The sequence below is a fragment of the Bubalus bubalis genome, chromosome X, assembly GCF_019923935.1.
Source record: "Bubalus bubalis isolate 160015118507 breed Murrah chromosome X, NDDB_SH_1, whole genome shotgun sequence".
Classification (NCBI taxonomy): domain Eukaryota; kingdom Metazoa; phylum Chordata; class Mammalia; order Artiodactyla; family Bovidae; genus Bubalus; species Bubalus bubalis.
This window is the reverse complement of record NC_059181.1, coordinates 30,255,199-30,271,091: the sequence shown is the minus strand read 5'-3', so window position 1 is coordinate 30,271,091 and position 15,893 is coordinate 30,255,199. Positions and strand designations below refer to the sequence as shown.

The 15,893-nt window shown below is 41.8% G+C and overlaps 1 pseudogene; it reads right to left on the bottom strand.

Moving 5' to 3' along the window:
* Positions 1-13,662: 13,662 nt before the first annotated feature.
* Positions 13,663-14,428, bottom strand: LOC112582022 (annotated as a pseudogene).
* Positions 14,429-15,893: the final 1,465 nt, after the last annotated feature.

Here is a 15,893-nt window from a genome sequence, read left to right as displayed (position 1 = left end):
CTAACAGAAGCAGACGATATTAAGAAGAGGTGTCAAGAATACACAGAAGAACTGTACAAAAAAGATCTTCATGACCCAGATAGCCACGTTGATGTGATCACTCATCTAGAGCCAGACATCCTGGAATGTGAAGTCGAGCGGGCCTTAGGAAGCATCACTATGAACAAAGCTAGTGGAGGTGATGGAATTCCAGTTGAGCTATTTCAAATCCTGAAAGATGATACTGTGAAAGTACTGCACTCAACATGTCAGCAAATTTGGAAAACTCAGCAGTGGCCACAGGACTGGAAAAGGTCAGTTTTCATTCCAATCCCAAAGAAAGGCAATGCTAAAGAATGCTCAAACAACCACACAATTGTACTCATCTCACACGCTAGTAAATTAATGTCAAAATTCTCCAAGCCAGGCTTCAACAATACGTGAACCGTGAACTTCCAGACATTCAAGCTGGATTTAGAAAAGGCAGCGGAACCAGAGATCAAATTGCCAACATCTGCTGGATCATGGAAAAAGCAAGAGAGTTCCAGAAAAACATTTATTTCTGCTTTATTGACTATGCCAAAGCCTTTGACTGTGTGGATCACAGTAAACTGTGGAAAATTCTTCAAGAGATGGGAATACAAGACCCCCTGACCTGCCTCATGAGAAATCTGCATGCAGGTCAGGAAGCAACAGTTAGAACTGGACATGGAAAAACAGACTGGTTCCAAATAGGAAAAGGAGTATGTCAAGGCTGTATATTGTCACCCTGCTTATTTAACTTATATGCACAGTACATCATGAGAAACGCTGGACTGGAAGAAGCACAAGCTGGAATCAAGATTGCCTGGAGAAATATCAATAACCTCAGATATGCAGATGACACCACCCTTATGGCAGAAAGTGAAGAGGAACTACAAAGCCTCTTGATGAAAGTGAAAGTGGAGAGTGAAAAAGTTGGCTTAAAGCTCAACATTCAGAAAACGAAGATCATGGCATCCAGTCCCATCACTTCATGGGAAATAGATGGGGAAACAGTGGAAACAGTGTCAGACTTTATTTTTTTGGACTCCAAAATCAATGCAGATGGTGACTACAGCCATGAAATTAAAGGACGCTTACTCCTTGGAAGGAAAGTTATGACCAACCTAGATAGCATATTCAAAAGCAGAGACATTACTTTGCCAACAAAGGTCCATCTAGTCAAGGCTATGGTTTTTCCTGTGGTCATGTATGGATGTGAGAGTTGGACTGTGAAGAAGGCTGAGCACTGAAGAATTGATGCTTTTGAACTGTGGTGTTGGAGAAGACTCTTGAGAGTCCCTTGGACTGCAAGGAGATCCAACCAGTCCATTCTAAAAGAGATCAGCCCTGGGATTTCTTTGGAAGGAATGATGCTAAAGCTGAAACTCCAGTACTTTGGCCACCTCATGGGAAGAGTTGACTCATTGGAAACAACTCTGATGCTGGGAGGGATTAGGGGCAGGAGGAGAAGGGGACGACAGAGGATGAGATGGCTGGATGTCATCACTGACTCGATGGATGTGAGTCTGGGTGAACTCCGGGAGTTGGGGATGGACAGGAAGGCCTGGCGTGCTGTGATTCATGGGGTCACAAAGAGTCAGACACGACTGAGCGACTGAACTGAACTGAACTGAGTGAAAGTGAAAAGTGAAAGTGAAAGTTGCTCAGTAGTGTCAGACTCTTTGTGACCCCATGGACTTTATAGTCCATGGAATTCTCCAGGCCAGAATACTGGAGTGGGTAGCCTTTCCCTTTTCCAGGGCATCTTTCCAACCCAGGGATCGAACCCAGGTCTCCCGCATTGCAGGCAGGTTCTTTACCAGCTGAGTCACAAAGGAAGCCCCACTTTCAGTAGAGTATTCAATAAATTACATGAGATTATCAAATAGGCTTCGAGTTAGATGATTTTGCCTAAGTGTAAGCTACTGTTAAATGTTCTGAGCACCTTTAAGGTAGGTTAGACGCCGGTGTGATATTCAATAGGTTAGGTGTATTTTGTGCATTTTTTTTTATTTATTTATGGTTGTGCTGTGTCTTCATTGCTACATGGGCTTTCTATAGTTGTGGCAAATAGGAGTTACTCTCTAGTTGCAGTGTGAGGGCTGCTTATTGCAGTGGCTTCTCATGTTAGGGAGCATGAGCTCTAAGGTTCACCAGCTTCAGTAGTTGTGGCACAAGGGCTCAGTAGTTGCAGTTCCCTGGCTCTAGGGCATAGGTTCAATAGCTGTGGTGCTGAGGCTTAGTTGCTATGTGGCATGTGGGATCTTCCCAGAGCAGGGATTGAAACTGTGTCCCCTGCATTGGTAGCTGAATTCTTAGCCACTGTACCACCAGGGAAGTCCTAAGTGTATTTTCAACTTTCAGTGTTTTCAACTTGCAATGGGTTTTTCTGGACATAACCTCATTGTGGGCTTCCTAATGGTAAAGAACCTGCCAATACAGGAGACGTAAGAGACACCGTTCAATCCCTGGGTCGGGAAGATCCCCTGGAGGAGGAAATGGCAAACCACTCCAGTATTCTTGCCTGGGAAATCCCATGGACAGAAGAGCCCGGTGGGTTACAGTCCATAGGATCACAAAGAGTTGGATACAACTGAAGCAACTTAGAAAGGCAAGGCAACTTCATTTTAAGTTGAGGAGAATCTGTATCAGGGGTGTAATATAAAACATGATAGTTAACACTGTTTTATGATAAATTTGAAAGTTACTACAAGCTGGGATCAAGATTGCCGGGAGAAATATCAATAACCTCAGACATGCAGATGACACCACCCTTATGGCAGAAAGCAAAGAGGAACTGAAGAGCCTCTTGATGAAAGTGAAAGAGGAAAGTGAAGAAGTTGGCTTAAAGCTCAACATTCAGAAAACAAAGATCATGACAATCTGGTCCCATCACTTCATGGTAAATAGATGGGGAAACAATGGAAACAGTGTCAGACTTGATTTTGGGGTGCCAAAATCACTGCAGATGGTGACTGCAGCCATGAAATTAAAAGACGCTTACTTCTTGGAAGAAAAGCTATGACCAATGTAGACAGCATATTAAAAAGCTGAGACATTACTTTGCTGACAAAAGTCCTTCTAGTCAAAGCTATAGTTTTTCCAGTAGTCATGTATGGATGTGGGAGTTGGACCATAAAGAAAGCTGAGCACCAAAGAATTGATGCTTTTGAACTGTGGTGTTGGAGAAGACTCTTGAGAGTCCCTTGAACTGCAAGGAGATCCAGCCAGTCCATCCTAAAGGAAATCAGTCCTGAATATTCATTGGAAGGACTGATGCTGAAGCTGAAACTCCAATACTTTGGCCACCTGATGTGAAGAACCGATTCATGTGAAAAGACCCTGATGCTGGGAAAGATTGAAGGCAGGAGGAAAAGGAGATGACAGAGAATGAGATGTTCGAATGGCATCACTGACTCGATGGACATGGGTTAGAGTAAGCTCTGGACTTTGGTGATGGACAGGGAAGCCTGGCATGCTGCAGTCCATGCAATCACAAAGAGATAGACATGACTGAGAGACTGACCTGAAAGAGAGTAGTAGATCCTAAAAGTTTATATCTCAAAACAAAAATTTTTTTTGGTAACTATATGAGGTGATGGAAGTTAATTAAACATTGTAGTGATCATTTTGCAGTATATATATGTCAAGTCAGTATGCTGTACATCTTAAAATTATACAGTATTGTGTGTTAATTAGAGCTCAGTAAAACTGCAAAAACAGGAAAAGGAAAAACTTCTGCACTTGTAGTTAGTGTCAGAGTTCTTGGGCAGAATTGGCAATCTCTCAGACTGTGTCTTTAACCTTGCAGTCTGGCTAATTCCAAGTAGACCCCTAATCTTCATTTCATGAGAGCTGATTCTTCTGTAGTCATAGATTGAGTTACCCTTGAGATACAACAGTCCTTTGCTGTTTTTATAAATGCTTTTGTTAAATAGCTTTATATATATGTGTGTGTGTGTGTGTATATATAGATACATAGAATATATATGTAAGTTGCGTCCAATTCTTTGCAACCCCATGGACTGAAGCACACTAGGCTCCTCTGTCCTTCACTATCTCCCAGAGTTTGCTCAGATTCATGTCCATTGAGTTGGTGATGCTATCTAACCATCTCATCCTCTGCTGCCCTCTTCTCCTTTTGTCTTCAGTCTTTTCCAGTATCAGGGTCTTTTCCAGTGAGTCATATATATATATACATATATTTATTTATTTGATTTCTCCAGATTTTAGTTGCCACCATGTGGGATCTTGACTTGAGGAATTCAAACTCTTAGTTGCGGCATATAAGAACTAGTGCTCTGACTAGGGATTGAACCTGGGCACCTTGCATTGGGAGCATGGAGTCTCAGCCACTGGACCACCAGGGAAATCTCCAGCCCTTTGCTCTTGTGCCCTGCGTGTCACAGAATTTGCAGAGGTAAGAACCACACCCGCCATGGCTATGTCCACCTTGCACCAACCTCTTTGAATGTTGCTGCCTCCCTGAGATTTTGCCAAATCACTGCTCCCTTTATCTCCTTAGCAACAAAAGTATTCATAGTAACACTTTCCATAATAGCCCCAAACTTGAAACAGTCCAAATGTTCATCAAAGGTAGAAAGGATAAGTAAATTGTGGTATAGTCACACAGTGGGGTATTATACAGCCCCAAGAGTGAACAAATCAACATGCCACACAACAGTATGAATGAATTTCACAATGTTAAATGAGAGAAACTAGAAACAAGAACATTTAGGCGAGTAGAATTTGTCACCATAAAATATGTCTTTTTGGCATATTAATTAACAACTTATTGACCAGAGGTATATTAACATGTCTTTTGTTACCCAAAAGTTATTGACCAAAGTGTTTCAGTATTCACTTACATAACAAATCACTGGCCACAGGCATTAGTTTCTATAAAAATCCCCTAGTCAATATGTGTTAAACTATTATGTTCTGAGAAACAGCAGGCATAGAAAGCTTCCATCTCTGTACTTGGAAGAGAAGGAAGAAATCTAGAAACCTATCTATAGAGAAGGCAGGGGCTTAAATGTGCACCACCATCACCCTTGTTTACTGTGAAGGGAACCTTCCAGGGAACCTCCCATAACTGACTCTCCCACCCTCAGTCATCCTCTTTTGTGTTTAGCTGTAGATGGTATTTAAGGTGAGGGCTTTGGCCATCTTGGTGAGTTATTCAGTATTCCGGGGTCTCTCCCATGTCTACCTTTAATAAATTTGTGTTTGATTGTCCCCTGTTAATCTGTTTCTTGTTAATTTGACTTTTAGACCAGCCAGAAGAACTTGGAATTGTAAAGAAAAATTTCTTCCTCCCTAGCAAGTCAATACTGTATGGTTTCATTTATATAAATTTTAAAAACAGGTTAAACTAAAGTATTTAAGGATACTAGTTGAAGGAGAGCAGAACATGCTACTCCTAAATATGCCTCTTTGGCATAAAGATTATTTTGAGTTGACATATTTTTGAGAAAAAGTAGACCAAGGAGAGGGGCTTCCTAGGTGGCGCTAGTGATAAAGAACCTGTTTCCCAGTGCAGGAGACATAAGAGATGCAGGTTTGATCCCTGGGCTGGGAAGATCCCCTGGAGAAGGAAACAGCAACCCACTCCAGTATTCTTGCCTGGAGAATCCCATGGACAGAGAAGCCTGGCGGGCTATGGTCCATAGAATCACAGCGTCGGACAAGACTGAAGCGACAGCACAGACGTCATAAGGGGAGCTCTAAAATCAGAGTAGAATTTACTCATTTGTGAGGAAAATGTACATTCCTAAGGTTAATCTCCATTTTTAAGGGTGTCTCTCTCTGTACCAGGAAGAAGAGGATAACTGTAAATCACAAGGAACTCTCATTGTGGAGAAGGCATGAACTTAAATCTACTAACATTCTGTGCTTTTCTGGTAACCTTCCAGAAGTGGTCTCCTTGCATACATGTTCAGTTGCTTCAGTTGTGACCCCATGGACTGTAGCCCACCAGGCTCCTCTGTCCATGGGATTCTCCAGGAAAGAATACTGGAGTGAGTTGCTGTGCCCTCCTCCAGGGGATCTTCTCAACCCTGGGGTCGAATCCAGGTCTCTTACATCTTCTGCATTGGCAGGTAGGTTCTTTACCACTAGCACTTACCCTTTCCTGAAAATGGTATTTAAAGTGGTGTCTTGGGCCATGATGGATAGCTTTACTCAGTTTCCCTGAGTCTCTCCCATGTACACAGAAGAAATATATATAAATAAACTGGTTTTTTTTCCTCCCATTAATCTGTCTCTTATTACTGACAGTCTCAGCCAAGAGCTCAGAAGGGTAAAGGGAAATTTATTTTTCCTCGCTCATGTGGTTATTCAAGGGAAAGAATGTGCAAGAGGGCTTCTGGAACCCTGAACATATATCCTTTATTGATCTGGATACTAGTTACATGTATGTGTTCACTTGGTGAAATTTTGTATAGCTACACACTTATGATTTGCACATTATATATGTTATATTCAATTAAAAGTTTACATTAACATGGTATCCCACTCTCCCTGGCCCCTCAAGGCCACTTCTCTTCAGTGAACTTGGGGTTTAGAAAAAATTCTGGGACAGGAGGTATCTTGTACTAACATTTGCCTGGGGTGACCAACTTGTCCCAGCTTGCTTGGGACTTTCCCACTTTTTGTACTGAAGTTTCACATGCCAGCAACTCCCTCTAAGCAAGTCCTGGACAAACTGAGAGAGTCGGTCCCCCTATTTCAGTCTACAAATACAAGTTTGAGAAGGAGCATAAAAAGAATTGACTAATCTTCTGGAATGAGGGGAGGAAGAACATACATTATGCTGTCAGTAAATTATCTCACCACAATATTTAGAGTTTACTCATGCCCATAATTAACAAAAGTTCTCTCTGTTTGGGCAATCAAAGGAACACTGTATTACTTTAAAAGTAAGAATCTACATTAATCTAAAAGCTCAGGGCACACACAAAACCGACATCTGAACCTAGATCCAGAGGGAGATATTCAGTTGGAAAGTTTACTTTTAGAAAGGTCAAGTAATTCTCCCTGAAGTTCCTGTAGACAAGTGATTTTAGAGATAGAGGCCCCCTGAGATCTGAAGGAAATGCTGTTATAATACAAATAAACCTTCATGCAACCCAGCTGTGACATTTGATACCAGAGAGAATATGAATGAAAATATCCAGCACCGCTCTGGCTTTTCTCAAACGCAAAGGGAATTGTCAGAGACAAGTATAATTTGCAAAGACAAAAACTGAAACATGTGAATTTCCATTTATAGGTCAAAGGATGAAGATGCAGCTACCAGAAAGATTGAGTTCAATCCTGGCCAAACAGTTCCAAAATGAGAAGCCAGAGAAGAGAGGACCTAGTTTAAATGAACCTCTCAGTCAGTAAGTCCCTTAAACAAAGTATTGTTCCTTTAACGTCTTCCATTGTCCAGTGATTAAATAGGCTCCCACACAGCCCTGATTAAAAACATTTTCTGGGGCACATTTCTCCAATTCCAGTTCTATAGCACTTAATGTTCCCTCCAAAATTGCTTTGGGGAGAGCAATCTCATGTCAGCGAAATGAATTCAAAAGTGCTTCCTTACAAGGGCTGAAGGAAATTCGTACCTTCAATCCCCAACTTGCAAAATACCAAGCTTTAGATTGGTTTTGGAAAAAGTTCACAAAGTAAATTCAAGAAGACTGATATTGAATGAGATAAGCTTTAGTGAGTCTATACACACATTTAGTCTTTAAAACTATCATTTTAAAATAGGTGATTACCAATATTTTCAACAGAATGTCCCTTTTTTACCCAAGTAAACTATTTGGAGAGTGTGTTTTATAAGCATTAGCTTTTATAGACTGTCTCCTTTTCAGAGGCAATACTTTAAACTTTTGCCTTAACAACTTCTTGACGCGCTATATATTTAAATCCTGCATGCACACAGCTTAATATTCAGACCTCAAAGGGACCCCATGTGGGTTTATGGATCTTTTCTGTCTAGTGCCTTCTAGTACTCTGCCCAGCATACACATCTTCCTCCACTGGACAGCTTTCTGGTTTTGGCTTTTTGGTGGTGTTTTTTTATTTTTGGCTGCATGACACACACAAACCCATGCCCCCTGCAGTGGAAGCTCAGAGTCCTAACCACTGGACAGCCAGTGAAGTCCCTGGACAATTTTTTTGGATTCACGGGTTAAAGGAAACAGAATTTGCCACCCCAATATATGCCTCTTTGGCATACTGATTTTGGGGGGCTGATTATTATTTTTTCTCATTTCATAAACTTCCTTTATTCTGGGGTAAAAAACATGACTATCAGCAGAGGTAAGGGTCAGTAGGAACCTTATTTCGTCTAAGGAATCCTGTAAAGGTTACCTTTCTAGATGTATGGCCTCAGTTCTCATTCTCACCTGGCTATTCAGCTTTTGACTTAGACTTCAAACTGAAGATGTTCAAAACTAGATTCCTGCTCCCATCTGCCAAGCTCTGTGTCCTGTGCCCTTTTATCTCAAAGGGAAAAACAGGCTTATAGCTGCTCAGGCAAATTCTAGGTTCAGTCCTTTATCTCTCACCACCTGACTTAAATAGTGGCTGGTGAGAACATACCTGGATCCAACCAGTTCTCTCCAGCCCAGCTCCACCAACCAGTCCAAACTGGCCCATGCCTAGGTGGTCACAGCCACCTCCTCTGGCGTCTCCTTCCTGCCCATCTCTTTTCCACCAGGTGCTTTTAAAAGCAAGTCCGAATGTGTCTTTCCCCAGCTCAGAACCTTGGAAAGTCCCCATCCCCTTAGAAGAAAACTGATTCTCAGCGATTCTTCCTTTTACTTGAAGCTGCAGAGTAGGACTAACCTGGGAGCCCTTAAAAATATTCACGCCATTTACGGAGCTGAGCTGAATGCAATCTGCATCCTTAGTGAAGGAGTCTGCAAATTGTTGAGCTGATTATTTTTGAGAGACTTCAGACAAGAGAATCTCTGAAAACAAAGAAGATGCACTTTTGTAAGAAACATTTACATGTATAAAGGAAATCTCCATTTGTCAGGGCTCCTTTTTCTTTGCTTCAGAAAGAGAAGGATGACTTTGAAGTCTCTAGAACCTGTCATCAATGGAGAAGGCAGGGGCTTAAATCTGCAGAACAACCTTATCCTTGATTCCTTACCCTTGATTCTAGATAGCCTCTCATAACTGGCTGCCCTCCCGTCCCCCCAACATCTTCCTTTCTCTTGACTTGGAGATGGTATTTAAGGTGGTGGCTTAAGCCATTTCAGGGAGTTACTCACTTTTCCTAGGTCTCTCCCATGTATACAGGAGGAAGATATGTTACTAAATTTATGTTTGTTTTTCTCCTGTTACTCTTTTATTTACAGGGGGGGTTCTCAGACAAGAACCTGCAAGACTAGAGGGAAAATTAGTTTTCTTCCTCTATATGCACAATGATGTGAATTGGGATAGGTTGCTTCACCTGTGTCCACTTTGGAACAGATCCCTCACAGCCTTTTTCATGTGTGACTCTAATTCTTCCCTCCAAATGGATCCATAGCTTAGCACAATTCTGGGGAGCATCATTCACATGCTTGATCCAAAGAGTGCCATTCAGTTAGAGCTGTATGCTGTGTAGACCCTGCCTCACCCTCCAGTTCTGTTTCTGTGTGCTTGAAATGGGTCACTTGTTCACATTGCCTTTAAAGCCATGGCTTCCATGAATTTTTTTTTAATATTTAATTTTTAAAAATTATTTTTGGTTGCACTGGGTCTTTGTTGTAGTACACAGGCTTTCTCTAGTTGTGGCCAGCAGGGGCTACTCTTCATTATGGTGCTCGGGCTTCTCATTGCGGCGGCTTCTCGCGGGCTCTAGAGGGTAGCTCAGTAATTGTGGTGTGCTGGCTTAGTTCCTCCATGGCATGTGGGATCTTCCCGGACCAGGGATGGAATCCATGTTCCCTGCATTGGCAGGTAGATTCTTAACCTCTAGACCACCAGGGAAGTCCCTCCATAAATTTTTGATTGTTTACCCTATTACTAAAAAGATTTTCGATCACACTTTCTAATATATATGTGTGTGTGTGTGTCCCTTTATAAAATATATACTTAGGCACACAAACACAGTAAAGAATTTTTAAATGCTTGAAATAGAAAATAAGCATGTGTAGAACTTCTAGCAATTTTTGAGATCATCAGATTGGATGCAAAAGCAAGATCCAAATATGTGGCCTTCAAAACCCCAGTTTGGATTTAAAGATTATTTTTGTTGCTGTTCAGTCACTCAGTCATGTCTGACTCTGCAACCCCATGGACTGCAGCACAGTAGGCTTCACTGTCCATCACCAACTCCTCGAGCTTGCTCAAACTCATGTCCATCGAGTTGGTGATGCCATCCAACCATCTCATCCTCTGTCGTCCCTTCTCCTGCCCTCCATCTTTCCCAGGATCAGGGTGTTTTCTAATGAGTCAGCTCTTCACATCCGATAGCCAAAGTATTGGCGCTTCAGCTTCAGCATCAGTCCTTCAAAAGAATATTCAGGGTTGATTTCCTTTAGGACTGACTGGATTTAAAGATGCAAATAAGTTAAAAGTGTAAGCAAAGAATAGAGAAATATATACCATATCAAAATAATACTTATCAAAATAAAGCTACAGTGGTTATATTAATTGTTGTTTAGTTGCTAAGTCATATCTGACTCTTTTGCTTCCTCATGGACTGTAGCCCACCAGGTTCCTCTGTTCACAGGATTTCCCATGCAGAAATACTGGAGTGAGTTGTCATTTCCTTCTCCAGGGGATCTTCCTGACTCAGGGATAGAACTCACATCTCTTGCATTGTCAGGCAGGTTCTTTACCGCTGAGCTACCAGGGAAACTCAATTATATTAATATTAAAGTAAATTTCAGGGAGAAAAATAGTACCAGCAGTGAAGAGGGAGACAAACCTTCAGTCTGTAATACAGTGTTCCTACTAAACAGCTCTCCCAGAAATGTGTATCATGGCAGACTGCTTGTGGGGAATTCTGGGACTTTGGCTCCCATCAACATTATTTCCTTCTTGAAGACTCGGCAAATACTCCAAAATATGTATCATTTTGGACACTAAGAGGAAAGCAGCCCTTTATTAACTTAGAGCACATAATGACATTACAACATTAATACAATATTCTTAAGAAGAAGAAAGGGAAGTATGCTGCAGAAGTGGGTGAGGGGCAAGAGAGAACCACAGAGTAGCTGCATGCCAGTGGAGCAAAAGCATGAATTTTATCAAACATGCACTTGGTTGTTAAAGACCTTTGGATCTTGGCTCTACCAATCATGAGCCATTATGGGACTTCAGGCAAGTTATTCTCCTGTGTGAAGCTCATTTTCCACATTTGTAAATACGGATAGAATAGTAATAGAAAGCACTTCTCTAATTTGTTGTGAGACCAGGAGACTATATGAAGAGCATGAAAATGTTAATTGTCATATTAGTGTTGCCAGTCATTTGGGCTGGTGTCTTCTCAGCCATTATCTCCCACCAGAGATACAGAACTGAGATGCTGTATCACATAATTGTGTTTCCACGGTTTGTATCCTTAGTTCTCTGTCTTGGTTGAATATTCAGAGACATTAAAGTGAGGTTAAATGTCTTTTTACCCAGTGTGACTGCTTTCATGAATTTTAATCGTCTGAATTATATATCCCGCCATGCCTTCTCCTCGTTAGACTAGAAAAGATCCAACTCTGTTGCAACTACTTTGGTTAAATATATTCTAGTATATTTTAGGAGTATTAAAAGGAAAATACATTAATTCATTAACCAAATAAAAATGTATTCGGTGTCCACCAAATAACGTTATAGGTACCAGGTATAGAGCAGTGAACAAAATAGACCAAGTAGACCCTTATATGTCATACCAGTATAAATAACTATAATAATACAAATTTCTTAAAATCTGTTGACTTTGTTCCAGAACTTCCTTTTAGAATGGTCATTGTCTCCATTCTCAAATAAAATTGGTATTTAATTTGTATTTAGACAGTGCAAATTGATGAAGCTATATTTAGTACTAGAAGAGATAAAGGAATCTGGGATAGATTTAGCATACAAAATGAACAACAAAATAACATATTATAAAAATGAATGTGCTGAGAAGAGAAAGAAAAATCTCTTTGTGACAATCATTTATTTTTCATCCTTTTTAAAGGTTTATTTTATAAGAAAGGAGGAAACATTATCAGGTACTTGGAATATATTCCAAGCTCCAAATTCACATTAAATATATCTGAAAGAGAATGAGATGATTTTGGGAAGTAACATCAGCAGTCTGGCAAGCATATTAAAAACTTATAACGGTGCATGTTTTTCTCGTGTTTACAGTTACTGAAGTCACTGTGTTGCTGTTTTACTCAACTTTCAAAGTCAAGTTTTTGACAGAGCCCAGAAAGTCAGTTTCATTGCTAGTTATGAGACACAATTTGAGCATTTATACCAATCATACCAAAACTAGCAAAAGTTTAGCTGCAATTTTTTTTTTGTGGGAGGAGCTATTTCCTTTTTGAAAGTGAGTCCTTTGCTACTGTATGATATGGCAATCTATGGGTGCCAGTTTGCTATTTGGCTGGCCCCTGTGCCTTCTGTAAGTTGCTGACTCACTTTATGGGGTGGAATTAAAAACCTGTCTGAATCAATAGGTATTTGTGGCAGAAAGTGCTAGTTCTCCCCCGGCATGTATTTGCTCTTTCTTTTAAGGAAATAGAATCTTAGCTGGGCACAGCATTTACCAAGGTTGGCAAGATCTTGGAAAGCAGCTCACAGGCATCAGAAGCAATAGCATTGGGGTAAATAAGAAAGATTTACAAGCTGAGTAGTCTGTGGCTTCTTCCTACTTTTAGCAACATCCTATAGAGGGATGGACCCCAGTCAGAGCTAGCCAGACAACAACCCAAAATGGAAGAAAACCTGGCTTGGTCAGGAGTCATTCTTTGCATGTGGCCTGTGATTTCAGAGCCCCACACAATTGAAAAAGTCAACTGCTTTCTGCAACTCCACAGTGAAGCCGTTTAAAGGGGCTGCTAAAGAGGAAGACTTGGCCAGAGATAATACTGTGGCTCCCCAAGGACCTTCCCTCTCAACCAGTAAATGAGAGCCGGAACAGAGGTAAAGGTCATACCTCAACTCTCTGTGTCTGCAGGATCTGTATCCGTGGATTCAAACAATCTAGAATAGAAAATTTTCAAGGAAAAAAAAATTCCAGAAAGTCTCAAAAAGCAAAATTTGAATTTATGACACTAGCAAATATTTATGTAGCATTTTACCTTGTATTTGTAACTATTTTCCATAGCATTCGCATTATATTAGATATCATAAGTAATCTAGAGATGATTTAAAGCATATGAGAGAATGTGTATGCTGCTGCTGCTAAGTCACTTCAGTCGTGTCCTACTCTGTGCGACCCCATAGATGGCAGCCCACCAGGCTCCCCCGTCCCTGGGATTCTCCAGACAAAAAGGGTTACATGCAAATACTATGCCATTTTATATAAGGGATGTAAACATCCATAGATTTGCATATCATGGGGATCCTGGAACCAATCTCCCTAAGGTACTGAGGGACAACTGTATTAAGGATATCAATTTCCCACCCAAACCTATTAAGAAGAGCTTAAGAAAGCAACCATCAAATTGAAGGAGAGGAAGATGAGTCAGCACAGAGAAGAGTGGAATGGTTAAGAGAATTTACCTGGAAGAGATCTTGGGCTGTGGTTACTTCTTCTTTAACTTTTCTGTTTTGATTATCTTTTTACATTTAAAAAAAAGTTAATATATTATTGTTGGATCAACCTTTACCCTCTGGAGCTGTGCTTGGGACCACTCTGACACTGTCTACTCATTACCAGTCAAGGAGAGAGGCTTTGACATAAGGCATAGCTGCAGTACCTTCTGGAAATACTTGGGAAACAGGAAGGCATTAGCATTCCCTAGAATCAGGATCACCACACTGACGGAGAGGAAGAAGGGTATTTCATCTGCCAGGGCCAAGGGCCCATTAATGAACACAGCCACTTCGCAGTTTGGCTGCATGCTACTGATGACACCATGATCCCCAGGGAGTGCTGAGGTGAGGTGGATGCATTTGAGGTGAATGCATCTTCCCCTGCAGGATGGGCCTTTGAGCAGGATGGATGGCCAGTACTGCCACAGTGTGCTATAAGCGAGCACCCAGAGCTCAGCCTGTGGGGTTACCAAGGGTATCAATCAGATCCAGACCCAGATTGGCCCAGATGAGAGCCAGTGCTGGGGTCCCCTGGCTGCAGGGGGGACCACTATTTCCCCTTGGTGTCCACCCATTGCTACACATCTTCAGCTGAGAAGCTGCCGAACTGGGACAGCTGTAGGAGGATGCCCGGGGCAGGATGGCTTTGGATCCATTGGAAGCGCAGCTCCAGAGGGCCATGACACGTCATAGGACCGGGCCTTGGGCACTTGCACCTCGTGGTCTAGTTCCTGGGGACTGCGAGCCCGTTTATCCCTGGGCCGTTACTTCCTTCTGCCTCCTTCATCCAGAGAAGTTCATGGTCAAGACAGACTTCTGCTGTCTAGCAGCTCCTTACTTCTATATGTAATTTACAAGCAGCAAATAGAACAGAAGCCTATTAGGTGTTACAGGAATTTGAAAGCAAAAGAAACTAGAAACCTGGCAAATGACCATGCTTATTATTAAGAGTCACTGTAGGGGAGGAAAAGTCATTTTCCCTCTAACCTTCTGGTTCTTGGCTGAGACCCTCCTGTAGTAAAAGACAGGTTAATGGGAGAAAAACGGAAGTTTAGCAACATGTGTACTTCCCTGTATACATTTGAGATATCCAGGAAAACTCAGTAACTCCCCCCAAATGACCTGAACCATCACTTAAATACCATCTTAAGCTAAAGACAAAAGAAAATGGGGCTGGGGCAGGTGCACGGGGGACAGAGCAGGGGCAGTCAGATTGGGGAGTTTACCAGGCAAAGCAGAGTGAATAAAGGTATGGTGGACATATAGATATAGGTCATTGCCTTCTCCCTTGATTACAGTTTCCAGATATTTAGAATTATTCTCCTTGTCCTGGTACAGAGATGAAGTGTGTGTATGTGTATGTGTGTGTGTGTGCTTCATCGTGTCTGACTCTTTGCAACCCCATAAGCAGTAGCCCACCAGCATTCTCTGTCTATGGAACTTTCCAGGCAAGAATATTGGAGTGGGTTGCCGTGTCTTCCTCCAGGGGATAATCCTGACCCAGAGACTGAATCCACAACTCTTTCCTCTTCTGCATGGCAGGCAGATTCTTTACCCCTGTGCCACCTGGGAAGCCCACGGAATGGGAGACACCCCTACAAATGGAGCTTTCCCTTATAAATGTAAATATCTCTTTAAAAAGGGTAAATAATTTCTATTTGGTTTTCAGAATTTTTCCTGTATCTGCTGTTTCTTGAAAACAATCCACTCAAAATAATCCTTATGCCAAAGAGACATATTTTGGGATGGTAAATTCTCCCCTTTACCGCCAAGCTTCCCAGGTGATGCTAGTGGTAAAGAATCCACCTGCCAATGCAGGAGACACAAGAGATGTGGGTTCAATCCCTGGATCAGGAAGATCCCCTGGAGTAGGAAATGGCAACCCACTCCAGTATTCTTGCCTGGAAAATCCCATGCACAGAGGAGCCTGGCAGTCTATGGTCCAGGGAGTCGCAAAGAGTTGGACGTGACTGAGCACGCATGCTTTACCTCCAAGCAGTGTTAAGACCCCCAAACTGCTCAGCAGGAAACAGGCTGTGAAAATTGAACAATCCCCAAGAAAGACCCACTTCAGATGTGGCCATAATAACCAATAGAAATGAAAATTCCAGAGGACAAAGACAAGGGCCATAGAGTAAAACAGACATGGCATTCCT